Source organism: Pan troglodytes, chromosome 5 (assembly GCF_028858775.2).
Source record: "Pan troglodytes isolate AG18354 chromosome 5, NHGRI_mPanTro3-v2.0_pri, whole genome shotgun sequence".
Taxonomy (NCBI): domain Eukaryota; kingdom Metazoa; phylum Chordata; class Mammalia; order Primates; family Hominidae; genus Pan; species Pan troglodytes.
In genome coordinates, this window is record NC_072403.2 from 68,173,308 (window position 1) to 68,189,877 (window position 16,570).

Consider the following 16,570-nt stretch of genomic DNA (forward strand, 5'->3'; position numbering starts at 1 on the left):
CTACACCACAAAACTGAAATCTGATGGGAATACCAACAAAAAGTTTTTATTGGCTAATAAAGAAGCAATACAGTTTTTTAAATTTAAAATACTATGGAAATCATATGAAATATTATTTGGCATTAAAATGAGAGACCAAAAATAAATTATCTCATTGGGCACAGCTTTTATTCTTCTAAATTTGTCTAAAGCAGCCTGCAATTTAAGCCATCTCTTTTAATGCTTATCATATTGGTATGAAAATGAAGAAATTAATGAGATAACTCATTATCAGACAGTTCTTCGGCCATTTTTTATCAAAATTTTCAAAATTAATCGTGACATTGAGAAAATTTCTGTTGGACTTTTAGACTGAATTCCTCTGTATTAGCAAATAGGAGGCTGGTTGCAAACAATCTCTAGATTTCCACACTTGCTTATGACAGGAAAATTTTAATCTAGTAATAATCACACACTCAATGATAAGCTTTTAGGAGGTCAGATTATTATCTGTATCATATAAACTATCTGAGCAAATAAAATTCTTCATAAATTGGTTACATTTAATTTAGAGTGTCCACTTCCAAACTCTTTTATTATATTAGAGACCGGGGGTCAATAGAATAATCATTTACTAATTTTATCATTGGTTTTCTCTCTTGCATTCTCTCTCTTTCTCTTTTCTACACACACACACACACACACACACACACACACATCACAGTATCATACAAAATATGTGAATTTAATTCTAGTATTATAAAGGAAATCAGAAGAGTGAGTGATTAATTTTACCTGTAAATACAGCTAAGGTAACATTTAAATGAACTTTTACAAAGGAGGGGCTTTTTGATAATCAGGGAAAGTATATATATTCTATAAAAAGAAACAATATGAAAAATGACATGGATTTATCAATGAACTATAAAAATTTGGAGCCACAAATCTTAGCCTAAATACAGAGTGTATGGAGCTGTCAAGGCAGGAACTAGTGCTGGGATACAACCTGGGATAGCATTGTAAAGAGCTTTGAAAGCTACATTAAAGTGGGCAGAAATTTTTTCCGGAGACTATGGGAAACCATCTCAGTATAGTTTTATTATTTTTTTCCAAAATGAAAAAAAGGATCATAGCTGGTTTTTCCAATTGCATAGATGATATTTACTTTTGGTTAATAAGTAAAATAATACCATAAAATATAAATGAGAAATAAATGTTGTGTATACTCTCACTAGACAGAGGTAACAAATGCCAATAATTTGGTGAGTGCCTTCTATGTATGTTCACACTTACAGAGTTTCTATATACCATAAAACAGTTTTTACAAACCTATTTAAAACTTGTTAAATATGTAATAGATTTTACAGGCACGTTGTAAAAACAATTGAAGAAAAAAATAAGTCCCGAGGTATTATTCTGCCATTTTTCTTACTTCACCATCCAAAAATTACAATTATGATTCATACTCTCAGAAAAAGCTATGCATATACAAGGATATTTATATAATTTTGCTCCCCTTTTAAAATATATTATTGTAGCATATTATAAACATTGCAACATGTAACACTACACTACACTTTGTTTTTTCATTTAATAATTTACCCTGAAAAGTATTAGATATTAAAACACATGTTCCAAAGTACATAGAGAGAGAAGGTGAGAAGTAATATAAGCATATGAATTATTCATTTCTGCTTCTATTACTAATTTTCTCATTGATTTCTTGTTTCATTACATTATAAACAAAACATAATATTCTCACTATTTTTACTGTTGAATTAGCTGAGCACTTTTTATCAAATACTGTGACAAAACTATGGGTGTTGGGAAAGTGTAAATTTTTTTATGGGTGTTGGGAAAGTGTAAATTTTTTGCTCAATGGAGCTGTATCGATTAGATCAAACTAAGCAAAAAGGTAATTTAGGTCTTACTTATTTTTTTCCCCAATCCTAGGCTTAGAGTAGCCCATACTGATAAAATTTTCTTTATAATTTTAATGTAATTTTTGTATGTAGATCATGACTATAAAATTTTCAATGTGGATCCAGTATTTACTTTACATAAAGTCCTTATTTTGTGTTTAACCAAAATTTTGTATTACTTTGTATGAATAACTGACCCCCTAGAAAAACTTTTAATATTCAGTTTCCTTCCATGTCTTTGTCTACCCTTTTACTTTCAACCTTTCTGACTTTGTGTTTCCAGTCCATAACGAACAGTAGGATTTTGCTTGATTATCCCATGTGAGCATGTGTTTTTCCTTCAGTACATAAACAGGCCAGGCACAGTGACTCATGCCTGTAATTCCAGCACTTTGGGAGGCCGAGGCGGGAGGATAACTTGAACCCAGCAGTTCAAGACCAGCCTGGGCAACATAGCAAAACCTTTTCTCTACAAAAATTTTTTTCACAAAAATAGTTGGGTGTGGTGACATACACCTATAGTCCCAGCAACCCAGGAGGCTAATGCCAGAGTATTACTTAAGCCCAGGATGTTGAGCTTATAGTGAGCCATGATCACGCCACTGCACTCCTGGGTGAGAGAGCAAGACCCTGTCTTAAAAAAAATAGACAAGCAAATCTCATTTATGGAGAGGAAGTGAATGCTTGCTCTTAGTTTTTCCATCTTAATTTATGTTATTCTTTTCTAGCATTCATGTTTTATTTATTTCTCAATAAAGTCTGTGCTTCCTTTATTGTTTACGTTTACTTGTGATAATTTTAAAACTTTATACTCTTTTAAAGTCATTATGGTGGTTTATAACTATGATTTATTTAGTGAAATGAATTTATTTCTCTACCATTGCTTAATCATTTCCCTCTGCAAGTTTTACTGAGTTTATTATACATCTATTTTCTTCCACTTTTGTAACCTCCATTATTCCACATTATGTTGCTGATTGCATAATTCTTGTTTCTCTTCGAGGGTACCTTCTTGCATTTATACACAGACATACCATTTGCTTGCTTTTCAAGATGTAAACAACACATCTTTTCCCCAACACCCACATTTACTTACGTGAAAACTACATCTTATCTGTAGATTTTCTTCCACTCTGCCACACAGTTGCAAAGATGGAGAATTTCATGTCACTTCTGCTTCCTTTACAATGTTTTCTATGAAATAAACGAGGAAAATTATAGCAGCAGTTGTCATCATTGAAATAAATCTGCTTTTCCAAGTGAGGGATCTTTGATTTTGCCCCTCAGGATGGCCCTATGTCTTTCAGAAGCCACTATCCCAAGATTTCTGCCTGAAATCACCAGCAGCAGGCATTTATCTCATCCTTGCTTTATCTTTTATTACGAAGTGAAGTATATCTATATCTGGATATGTTTTTTTTTCTTGCCATCAAGATAGATTTCTATTTATCATTCCTGTCATTCATTAGCGTCAGACAGGAAAAGAAGAAATAGGTATCTTTATTACATCTTAAAGCCGCCAGAAATCCATTTAAGGGTTTAAGGTTGTGGGTTATCACAATCATGATTGTATTTTAGAAAGATAACCACAAGTATATAAAACCATTGCCATATGTCAGGAGTGGTGGCTCACGCCTAGAATCCCAGCACTTTGGGAAGCTAAGGAGGCTGGATTACATGAGCTTAGGAGTTTGAGACCAGCATGAGCAACATGGCAAAACCCTGTGTCTACAAAAAATACAAAAATTAGCCGGATATGATGGTGTGCAATCTATGGTCTCAGCTACTGGGCAGGCTGAGGTGGGAGGATCACCTGAGTCTGGGAGATTGAGGCTACAGTGAGTTGAGATCATGCTACTGCACTGCAGCCTGTGTGACAGAGTGAGACCCTGACTCAAAAAGTAAACAAACAAACCAAACCCAAAAAACCCATTGCCTACATACTAATTCGGTTGTGATTTTTACAACATCTACAAATATTTCAGATATCATTGACTTTATCTAAAGACTATTCTGTTATGAGATGCCTGATGAATCACAATATAATTTGTATATTTTATACAGTAAGTGATTTAAGTAATCCAAGCATGGCAGGAATCTAAAAGCCCATAAAATTGATTCCTGGGCAAGATGGCCGAATAGGAACAACTCCGGTCTGCAGCTCCCAGGGAGACCAACGCAGAAGGCAGGTGATTTCTGCATTTCCAACTGAGGTACCTGGCTCATCTCATTGGAACTGGTTAGACAGTGGGTGCAGCACACAGAGTGCAAGCAGAAGCAGGGTGGGGTGTCGCCTCACCCGGGAAGTGCAAGGGGTCAGGAAACTCCTTCCCCTAGGCAAGGGAAGCCCCGAGGGACTTTGTCATGAGGGATGGTGCTATCCAGCCCAGATACTATGCTTTTCCCATGGTATTCACAACCCACAGACCAGGAGATTCCCTTGGGTGCCTACACCAAGGGCCCTGGGTTTCAAGCACAAAACTGGGCCGTTGTTTGGGCAGACACTGAGCTAACTACAGGAGTTATTTTTTCATATCCCAGTGGCACCTGGAATGCCAGCAAGACAGAACTGTTCACTCCCCTGGAAAGGGGGCTGAAGCCAGGGAGCCAGGTGATCTTGCTTACTGGATCTCACCCCCACAGAGCCCAGCAAGCTAAAATCCACCGGCTTGAAATTCTTGCTGGCAGCACAGCAGTCTGAAGTCAATCTGAGACACTCCAGCTTGGTGGGGGGAGGCGCGTCCGCCATTACTGAGGCTTGAGTAGGCGGTTTTCCGCTCACAGTGTAAACAAAGCCACCAGGAAGTTTGGACTGGGTAGAGGCCACCCGCAGCTCCGCAAAGGTGTTGTAGCCAGACTGCCTCTCTAGATTCCTCCTCTATTAGCAGGGCATCTCTGAAAGTAAGGCAGCAGCCCCAGTCAGGAGCTTATAGACAAAACTCCCATCTCTCTGGGACAGAGCACCGGGGGGAAAGGACAGCTGTGGGCACAGCTTCAGCAGACTTAAACGTTCCTGCCTGTCAGCTCTGAAGAGAGCAGTTGATCTCCCAGAATAGCGCTCCGGGTCTGCCAAGAGACACACTGCCTCCTCAAGTGGGCCCCTGACCCCAGTGCCTCCTGAAGGGGAGACACCTCCCAGCAGGGGTTGACCGACACCTCATACAGGAGAGCTCCAGCTGGCATCTGGTGGGTGCCCCTCAGGGATGAAGCTTCCAGAGGAAGGAGCAGGCAGCAATCTTTGTTCTTCTGCAGCCTCCATTGGTGATACACAGCCAAACACAGTCTGGAGTGGACCCCCAGCAAACTCTAGCAGACCTGCGGAAGAGGGGCCTGTTAGAAGGAAAACTAACAAACAGAAAGTAATAGCATGAACATCCACAAAAAGGATGACCACACAAAAACTCCATCTGAAGGTCACAGCAAAGACCAAGGGTAGATAAATCCATGAAGATAGGGAAAAACCAGGGCACAAAGGCTGAAAATTCCAAAACCAGAATGCTTCTTCTACTCCAAAGGATCACAACTCCTTGCCACCAAGGGAACAAAACTGGACAGAGAATGAGTTTGATGAATTGACAGAAGTAGGCTTCAGAAGGTGAGTAATAACAAACTCCTCTGAGCTAAAGGAGTATTTTCTAACCCAATGAAAGGAAGTTAAGAACCTTGATAAAAAGTTAGAGGAATTGCTAACTAGAATAATCAGTTTAGAGAAGAACATAAATGACCTGATGGAGCTGAAAACCACAGCACAAGAACTTCGTGAAGCATACACAAGTATCAATAGCCGAATTGATCAAGCTGAAGAAAGGACATCAGAGATTGAAGATCAACTTAATGAAATAAAGCATGAAGACAAGATTAGAGAAAAAAGATGAAAAGGAATGAACAAAGCCTCCAAGAAATATGGGACTATGTGAAAAGACCAAATGTATGTTTGATTGTTGTACCTGAAAGTGATGGGGAGAATGGAACCAAGTTAGAAAACACTCTTCAGTTTATTATCCAGGAGAACTTCCCCAACCTAGAAATACAGGCCAACATTCAAATTCAGGAAATACAGAGAACACTACAAAGATACTCGTTGAGAAGAGCAACCCCAAGACACATAATTGTCAGATTCACCGAGGTTGAAATGAAGGAAAAAATGTTAAAGGCAACCAGAGAGAAATGTGGGGGCTACCCACAAAGGGAAGCCCATGAGACTAACAGCAGATCTCTCTGCAGAAACCCTACAAGCCAGAAGAGAGTGGGGGGTCAATATTCAACATTCTTAAAGAAAAGAATTCTCAACCCAGAATTCCAGCCAAACTAAGCTTCATAAGTGAATGAGAAATAAAATCCTTTACAGACAAGCAAATGCTGAGGGATTTTGTCACAACCAGGCCTGCCTTACAAAAGCTCCTGAAAGAAGCACTAATTATGGAAAGGAAAAACTGGTACCAGCCACTGCAAAAACAACCCCAAATGTAAAGGCCATTGACACTATGAAGAAACTGCATCAACTAATGGGCAAAATAACCAGTTAGAATCATAATGTCATGATCAAATTCACACATAATGATATTAACCTTAAATGTAAATGGGCTAAGTGTTCCAATTAAAAGAGACAGACTGGCAAATTCGATAAAGAGTCAAGACCCATCAGTGTGCTGCAATCAGGAGGCACATCTCATGTGCAAAGATACACATAGGGTCAAAATAAAGGGATGGAGGAAGATTTAACAAGCAAATAGAAAGCAAAAAAAAAAAAAAAAAAAGCAGGGGTAACAATCCTAGTCTCTTATAAAATAGACTTCCAACCAACAAAGATAAAAAAAGACAAAGAATGGCATTACATAATAGTAAAGGGATCAATGCAACAAGAAGATCTAACTAATGTAAATATATACGCACCAACACAGGAACACCCGGATTCATAAAGCAACTTCTTAGAGACCTACAAAGAGACTAAGACTCCCACACAACAATAGTAGGAGGCGTTAACACCCCACTGTCAATATTAGATCAACGAGACAAAACATTAACAAGAATACTCAGGACTTGAACTCAGCTCTGGACCAAGCAGACTTAATAGACATCTACAGAACTCTCCACCCCAAATCAACATTATATACATTCTTCTCAGCCCCACATAGCACTCGTTCTAAAATCGACCACATAATTTGAACTAGAACACTCATCAGCAAAGGCAAAAGAAGGGAAATCATAACAAACAGTCTCTCAGACCAAAGTGCCAATAAATGAGAACTCAGGATTAAGAAACTCACTCAAAACCTTACAACTCCATGGAAACTGAACAACCTTCTCCTGAATGACTACTGGGTAAATAATGAAATTAAAGGAGAAATAAATAAGTTCTTTGAAGCTGATGAGAACAAAGACACAATATACCAGAATCTCTGGGACACAGCTAATGCAGTGTTTAGAGGGAAATTTATAGCACTAAATGCCCACAGGAGAAAGAAAGACAGATCTAAAATGGACACCATAACATCACAATTAAAAGAACTAGAGAAGCAAGAGCAAACAAATTCAAAAGCTAGCAGAAGACAAGAAATAACTAAGATCAGAGGAGAACTGAAGGAGATAGAAACACGAAAAACTCTTCAAAAAAATCAATGAATCCAGGAGCTGGGTTTTTTTTTGAAAAGATTAACAAAATAGATAGACCACTAGCCAGACTAATAAAGAAGAAGAGAGAGAACAATCAAATAGACACAATTAAAAATGATAAAGGGAGATCACCACTGATCCCACAGAAATCAGAGAATACAGTAAACACCTCCACACAAATAAACTAAAAAATCTAGAAGAAATTGATACATTCCTGGACACATATACCCTCCCAAGACTAAACCAGGAAGAAGTCGAATCCCTGAATAGACCAATAACAAGTTCTGAAATTGAGGCAGTAATTAATAGCCTACCAACCAAAAAAGAAGCCCAGGACCAGATGGATTCACAGCCAAATTTTACCAGATGCACAAAAAGGAACTGGTATCATTTCTTCTGAAATTATTCTAAACAATAGAAAAGGAGGGACTTCTCCTTGACTCATTTTATGAGGCCAGCATCATCCTGATACCAAAACCTGCCAGAGACACAACAAAAAAAGAAAATTTCAGTCCAATATCCCTGATGAACATTGATGCGAAAATCCTCAGTAAAATATTGGCAAACTGAATTCAGCAGCACATTAAAAGCTTATCCACCATGATCAAGTCGGCTTCAACCCTGGGATGCAAGGCTGGTTCAACATATGCAAATAAATAAACATAATCCATCACATGAACAGAACCAAAGACAAAAACCACATGATTATCTCAATAGATGTATAAATGGCCTTCAATAAAGTTCAACACCATTTCATGCTGAAAGCACTCAATAAACTAGCAATTGAAGGAACATATCGCAAAATAATAAGAGCTATTTGTGACAAACCCGCAGCCAATATCATACTGAATGGGCAAAGCTGGAAGCATTTTCTTTGAAAACTGGCAGAAGACAAGGATGTCCTCTCTCACCACTCCTATTCAACATAGTATTGGAAGTTCTGGCCAGGGCCATCAGGCAAGAGAAAAAAATAAAGAGTATTCAAATAGAAAGAGAGGAAGTCAAATTATCTCTGTTTGCAGATGACATAATTGTATATTTAGAAAACCTGATCATCTCAGCCCCAAAACTCCTTAAACTGATGAGTCACTTTAGCAAAGTCTCAGGATACAAAATCAATGTGCAAAAATCACAAGCATTCCTATACATCAATAATAGACAAACGGAGAGCCAAATCATGAGAAAAAATCCCATTCACAATTGCTACAAAGAGAATAAAATACCTAGGAATACAATGTACAAGGGATGTGAAGGACCTCTTCAAGGAGAAATACAAACCACTGCTCAAAGAAATAAGAGATGACACAAACAAATGGAAAACATTCCTTGCCCATGGATAGAAAGAATCAATGTCATGAAAATGGCCATACTACCCAAAGTAATTTATACATTCCTACCATTCCCATCAACCACCATTGACTTTCTTCAAATAATTAGAAAAAAACTACATTAAATTTCATATGGAACCAAAAAATAGCCCACACAGCCAAGACAATCCTAAGCAAAAAGAACAAAGCTGGAGGCATCATGCTACCTGACTTCAAACTATACTACAAGGCTACAGTAATCAAAACAGCATAGTACTGGTACCAAAACAGATATATAAACCAATGGAACAGAACAGAGGCCTCAGAAGTAACACCACACATCTACAACCATCTGATCTTTCACAAACCTGACAAAAACAAGAAATAGGGTAAGGATTCCCTACTTAATAAATGGTGTTGGGAAAACTGGCTAGCCATATGCAGAAAACTGAAACTCGACCCCTTCCTTATACCTTATACAAAAATTATTTCAAGATGGATTAAAGATTTAAATGTAAGACCTAAAATCATGAAAACCCTAGAAGAAAACTTAGGCAATACCATTCAAGATATAGGCATGGGCAAAGACTTCATGACTAAAACACCAAAAGCAATGGCAACAAAAACCAAAATTGACGAATGAGATATAATTAAACTAAAGAGCTTCTGCACAGCAAAAGAAACTATCATCAGAGTGAACAGACAGCCTACAGAATGGGAGAAAATTTTTGCAATCTATCCATCTGACAAAGGGCTAATTCAGAATCTACAAGGAACTTTTAAACAAATCTACCAAAAAAAAAAAAATAAAACCAACAACTTAATCAAAAAGTGGGAGAAGGAGATGAACTGACACTTCTCAAAAGAAGACATTTATGCAGCCAAAAAACATATGAAAGAAAGCTCATCATCACTGGTCATTAGAAAAATGCAAATCAAAACCACAAAGCAATACCATCTCATGCCAGTTAGAATGGTGATCATTAAAAAGTCAGGAAATAACAGATGCTGGAGAGGATATGGAGAAATAGGAACCGATTTTACACTGTTGGTGGGAGTGTAAATTAGTTCAACCATTGTGGAAGATAGTGTGGCGATTCCTCAAGAACCTAGAACTATAAATACCATTTGACCCAGCATTCCCATTACTGGGTATATACCCAAAGGATTATAAATCATTCTGCTATAAAGACACATGCACACCTATGTTCACTGCAGCACTATTCACAATAGCAAAGACTTGGAACCAACACAAATGCCCATAAATAATAGACTGGATAAAGAAAATGTGGCACATATATACCATGAAATACTATGCAGCCATAAAAAAATAATGAGTTCATGTCCTTTGCAGGGACATGGATGAAGCTGGATACCATCATTCTCAGAAAACTAACACAGGAACAGAAAACCAAACAACGCATGTTCCCCCTCATAAGTGGGAGTTGTACAATGAGAACATATGGGCACAGGGAGGGGAACATCACACACTGGGGCCTGTTGGGGGGTGGGGAGAAACAGGAGGGATAGCATTAGGAGAAATACCTAATGTAGATGACGGGTTGATGGGTGCAGCAAACCACCATGGCACATGCATATCTATGTAACAAACATGCATATTCTGCACATGTATCCCAGAACTTAAAGTATCATAATAAAAAAAGCCCATAAAATCACCTCCATTTTTTGGTTAATATATAAATTTCTACTCATAGATCTTAACAGCCTATGCATATAAGCTGGATTTTTTTACATTAAAAAAAATTTTAACATTGAGATAATTGTATGTGTTTATGGCATACAATGTGATGTTTCAATATACACATACATTATATAAAGTTCAAATCAGGGTAGTTAGTCTATCCATCACCTCATGCATTTATCATTTTTTTGAGGTGAGAACATTCAGAAACCTCTCTTCTAGCTATTTTATAATATACAATGCCTTACTGTTAACTAGTCATCCTGCTGTGCTGCAAGAGAATACCCAAATTTATTCCTGTTATCCAATTGTAACTTTCTACCTGTTGGTCAACCTCTCTCCATCATCTCCCACCCCACTGGATCGCTTTTAATCTAAGAACACCACTGTTACTAACAACACTATATCTGAGAATCAGTTTTCTCATACCTTAACATTTAAAAAAATGTTGAGAAGCATTTTTGAGAGGGAATTGAATAAAAGTGAAAAAGATATGGTTTCTGGGGGTGGTATGAGAAATTAAGATGAGGAATGAAGTATGTTCTAGTTTGAAAGAAATGGGCAGCTATAAGAACACGGAGAAATCACTTTGGAAGTAGGAGAATCAGAAATAAAACTTCATTTTAAATTTACTATTTTGATACCAAAATTGTATCTTAAGATGTTTCGATGCTTTAAGGCAAATGGAAGGTATTTTCAAAAAGTGAATTCTAGATGAAAGGAGTGATATGCTCCAAGTCCCAGATGTTAGAAATATGAAGTAATTAATCTGAGTAGACAATTTAAAAATGAGTGGATAGAAAAACATGTGTTAGTAGTTTTATTTTTCAGAAATCTTAAGTAACAGTGATAGAAATTCAATTTCAATGAGATAAGGCTTAATGGAGAATGTATCATCTCTTGGATTCAAAGCACAGGCAAGTGAAAAAGCTGGCCTCAAGGTTAGCAAGAAGAGCCTTGCACAAGTAGCAGGACTTTTTCTATCTTGTATCCTTGCACAAGTAGTCGGATTTTTTCTATCTTGTATTTCAGTTCATCATAATTCTTCAAATATGGCCTAAGACATTCAATTAAGAGCAACTTAAACCAGGGACTCGAATGCAATTAGGATTTTCCTGATCTCTTCCGTTTGTTCCTTTCTGTAGTTTCATTCCATGCTCTAGCTTTAGTTTCTCTATGAAGCAGGGATAATGGTCAGAGAAAACAATAATTGCAAACATTTTTGCAACAACAAAAAATAGATATCTCTTCCACCAAATATACTGTGGAAATCCCTAGGGAAGACTGACCTAGTGTCCAAACTCTGCACCTCACATAAGCATCGTGTCTAGAGGATGGCCAGAGTGTGAAAGCAGTAGTGATGGCCTGACCATGTGTTCAGGGTAGGAGGGGTTAGTTAGTAAGGAATGAGCTAAAAGGAGTATTGAGCACATGATAGTAACTCCTGTGAAATACATTAGGGAATTGGAAAATGGAGACAACTCCTGTCTATTGTAATTTGTTTGTCCTCTGAATTAGACAGAATAATTTGCCTATTTTTGTAGAGTGCTTGAGAAACTAATAGAGTTGAGAAAGATTTGCAGAAAGGAATGAAAGATATGTCTCATTGGTAAGAGTTTCTCTTCTGCAAATCCGAGATGCTGGAAAGAATTCAAATTTGTTTATTTTGTCTTACAAATTCTGTGTTGCAATACTTTGATCTTCTCTTCAAACTTCTTTTCAAAGTTAAATAAACATGTGAAATACAATCTAAGATAAAGCAATAAAAATTCAAGATAGTTCAGTTGTTTTATCAATTTACGATTGTGTGGACTCAGTGGACATTCTCATCCCATCAGCAAATTATCTCCCTGTTACAAACATTCCTAATAATCTGAAACCTCCCATCCAAGCACATTTTTGATACCATTTTGGTTTCACAATCTGTCACTTGAAGTAGCTTCATAAGACTATCGTAACAAAATGAATCTTGCTTTCTTCAGAGATATGAGTTGTTAGTAATAGAAACAACTGAAAAATATCTAATGTTCCCATTTTCTTCAGGGAAATAAACATAGTCAATCTTATTTATGACCAAAAACAAAAACAAATATTAGAGTTTTAAAAAAAATAAAATAAATGATAAAAACAATGCGAAGAATGCCATTATTTTTCACATATTCATAAAAAGCAAGGGTAAATATATTTAAAAAGAAATAAACTATTCTTCTGCAGAAAAAACATTACAAATTTTAATATCATAAAACCACCCTAGAATTACATTTATAAAATACTACACCCAGAGAACTACAGAAAAATGACAGGATGGTCAACGCTAAATGTGTTTGTATTTAAGACACTTTCATTTCTCTAATGTTGGCATGGTATAATTTTGCAGTTAAAATTTGTCATCACCCATTTGGTCTTGAATTATCTGATAGAAAGTTATAATTTGAGAGTTATTTATAACAAGATTTGGGAAAACACATAAGATAACTTTTAGAATTTATTGTTGCAAAGACTACAGGCATGTACCGTTCCCCACTTTATACTGAACTTAAATCCAATGAATAAGCAAAAAACCTGAAAATCTCTGACAAATTGACAACACCAATTTCCATGATGATACTTCTCTTGGAAATAACTGCTAGTGCAAACTGTTAATACCAGTGACAAGCAAGATGTCAATTGATTTGCGTAAAGCATATCCAAGGTTACCTAAGCAATTTGTTTCAAATTGAAACTAAGAGATATTACTTATAACAGGAGAATAAATTCAGAATATATAACTAGAGTGAAAGAGACTAACATTTCCTGAATACCTGTATTGTAGTGGACACCTAAGTACTCTGAGAGATGAAGGGGTGGTACTAAAAAATGGTGATGGAATGTTTATTGGAGAAAAAGAAGATGATTAAAAAGTCTTTGTGCGACTAGCATTATACCAGATAGTTTTATGCGTAATGTCATATTTTTACTCACTACCATTCCTTTTTATTTCTTCCAAGTTCTACAGTGTTTGTTTAATGAATATCTAGACTTAATTCCCATTGGTAGGTGTTTTCTATATCCACCCTAGTAATTCATTTTTATTACACAGACTTTCTGTCCCTCAGCACTCATTTTTTTTCCTGAAACATTCTAATACAATAGAAATAATTTTCGCCTAATATAATAGTTGCCTATTGCTGCCGTAACAAATTACCACAGACTTAATGGCATAAAGCAACACAATTTTATTGTGTAACAGTTATGGAAGTAGGAAGCCTGAAATAGGTTTTACCAAGACAAGACTCTGGTGTCAGCATGGTCACACTCCCTCTATCTGGAGGCCATAGGGGAGAATAAGCCTTTATGCCTTTTTCAGCTTTTAGAGCTGGATTCCTTGCATTCGTTGGACTATGGCACCTTCCTTCCTCTTCAAAGCTAGCAGTGCAGTGTCTCAAATCTCCTTCTGTTTCTTCCTTCAAATCACCTTCTGTCCCTTTGATTCCATGCTTTCCTCTTATAAGGGTCCCTGTGATTACATCACGTCCGCCTAGATATTCCAAGCTAATATCCCTATCTTAAGATCTTTGTTTTAACTATATCTGCCAAATCTCTGTTGCTGTATAAGGTAATATTCATAGGTCCCAGGAATTCAGACCTGGATATCTTGGTGGGCTATTATTCAGCCTATTAAACCTAGGTTATGCTTTTATGCCACGCGTAGTACTATAACAAATAAAGTCTGAATCATCTCATTTCAAAAAAATGTACTTTGTAATGAGTAGCCATTGAAAGCCTAATGCAGCTTTGCCATTGCCAAGAACATGACACAATTATTTGGTTTCTTCAGAAACCATTTCTTCAGGTAACCAACATGATAGAAACATCAGAAATATTAGTGCTATGCCACTAATATTTTCAGTTACTGGAGATTTTATTGACTGTCTTTAGAGGAGTTGGCACTGTAATTGCTATTGTCTAAATATTGATGCTCCTCCTAAAATTCATATGTTGACATCCTCATGCCCAAGGTGATAATGTTAAGAGAAGGGACCTTTGGGAAATTATTAGGTCATGGTGGTTGAGTTCTTATGAATGATATTAGTGCCTTTAAAAAGAGGCCTAAGAGATCCCTCACCCCTTCTACCATGTGAGGACATACAGAGAAGGCACTATTCACGAGCCAGGAGACCAGCCTTCAGCAGGCACCAAATCTGCTGGAGCCTTGATTTTGGATTTCCCAGTCTCTAGAAGGGTGAAAAGTAAATTTCCATTGTTTATAAGCTACCCAATCTATGGTATTTTGTTACAGCAGCTGAAAGGACTAAGACACCATATACTTTTAAGAAAAATCTAAAAGTTAATTACAGTATTTTAAGCTATTAACCAAATGATAATTTTTTAAAGAAAATTATTGGTTAGAATGAAAGTTAACTGGCTATGCTAGATTTATAATTTTTTACTCTTCTTCCCTCAATGCACAATAGGGTGCAAAGCCTGCAACACTAGAAAAATGTTCCAATTTCTAGAAGGAGTTTCCATTCACTAAAACATAGATGCATAATTTATCAGCAAACAATTAATGACTAGAAGACAATTGCATCAAGTGTTCCAAAAATAAGAATTTCAGGTTTTAAATAGTATTACCTAGTAGCTCCTGAGACAGTTTCTTGTGAGTTGCTATGAAAATTGAGAGATGACATGAAAAATGGTGAGCTATAAAAAAATTACAATACCAAAAACCATGACTGATGGCCTATTCTCAGAACCCAGGAAGAATTTTCATCGCTTTTAATAGCAAAGATACTGGATTGAGAAAATTACCGGAGACCACATATGCATTACTTTATGTCAACAAACTATCCTAACTCTCTGAATGAAGATAGCAAGATAGATAATGAATTACCTATTTTCTGATCCTTAACCCAAGCCCAGAAAATACTGCATTCATCTCTCTGCTATATACCATAATATTTTTGAAGAACTTAAAGTATGTTAGTAACTCCAACAACTTTCTACACTTTGCCCCATCTTGGAAAATAATTGGCAGATGGGTAGTTGAGTTGTATAGTAAGCAAATCAGTGCTTCCTGAGCATAAAGTCAGTGCTTGAAATGTAATTGCTGAAAGAAAGAATGTATGAGGAATGTATTTATTATCATTACAAGTAAAGCAGCCTTGGTATAGAAAGAGTCTCCAAGCATAATGTAGCTATTAGGACTGCATAAAGTTTAAAATATAAGAAAACCCAACTTTCAGTAGTTTGACTAAATAGGAGTTTTTTTTTTTGTTTTGTAAAAGAAAAAATTCAAGCATTAGGCTATAGTGCCACTGATGTCAGAGACCTGGCTTCAGGTAGCTTACAATCTACCCACTCATTTTGTAGTTTTGATTCTAATGCTTGTGGTGGTAACATTCATCAAGAGATAGCTGTTGAGCCTTCATGCATTGCATCCACATTCAATAGGAATGGGCAAAAGGTAGGACTATTTCTTTCTGATCTTTTTCTTAGGAAAGCAAAAGTCTTCCTAGAAATCCTTGCAACAGACTTTCTACCCGATATCATTGGCCAGAACTAGGGCTAGGATCACATCAGGTTTTGCAAATACTAAACAACCTACCTTTTACTCTCCCATAGAAATTATGGAATTCAACTAACTTTGAGGTAGGGGAGATCTCTCTTAAAAAAAAGTATAATGGTTCAATATATTAAAAAATAACTATAAAAATAGAAAGAGAAATAAACTGGTAAGCATTTTTCCACAAATAAAACAGGAAAAGAGTTGATATCCTTACTTTCTAAAAATTTCTGCAAGGTAATAATTTAAAATGTCACTACTATCCCTGAAAATATGAGCAAAGGTTATGGATGTTCATAGAAAAAAAATGCATGTGACTAACAATGTGTTTAGAAAATATCCAACAACTTGGTAATGAAAAAATCAAGTAAGTTAAATGTCATTTTTCACCTATCATATTTTCAATCCATGATAGCAAAGTATTTTCTTAGATGAAGAAACCTTATATACTAACTGTAGTGGCAAAGTTGGTGCAACATCCCTGGAAAACAATTTGAAATAT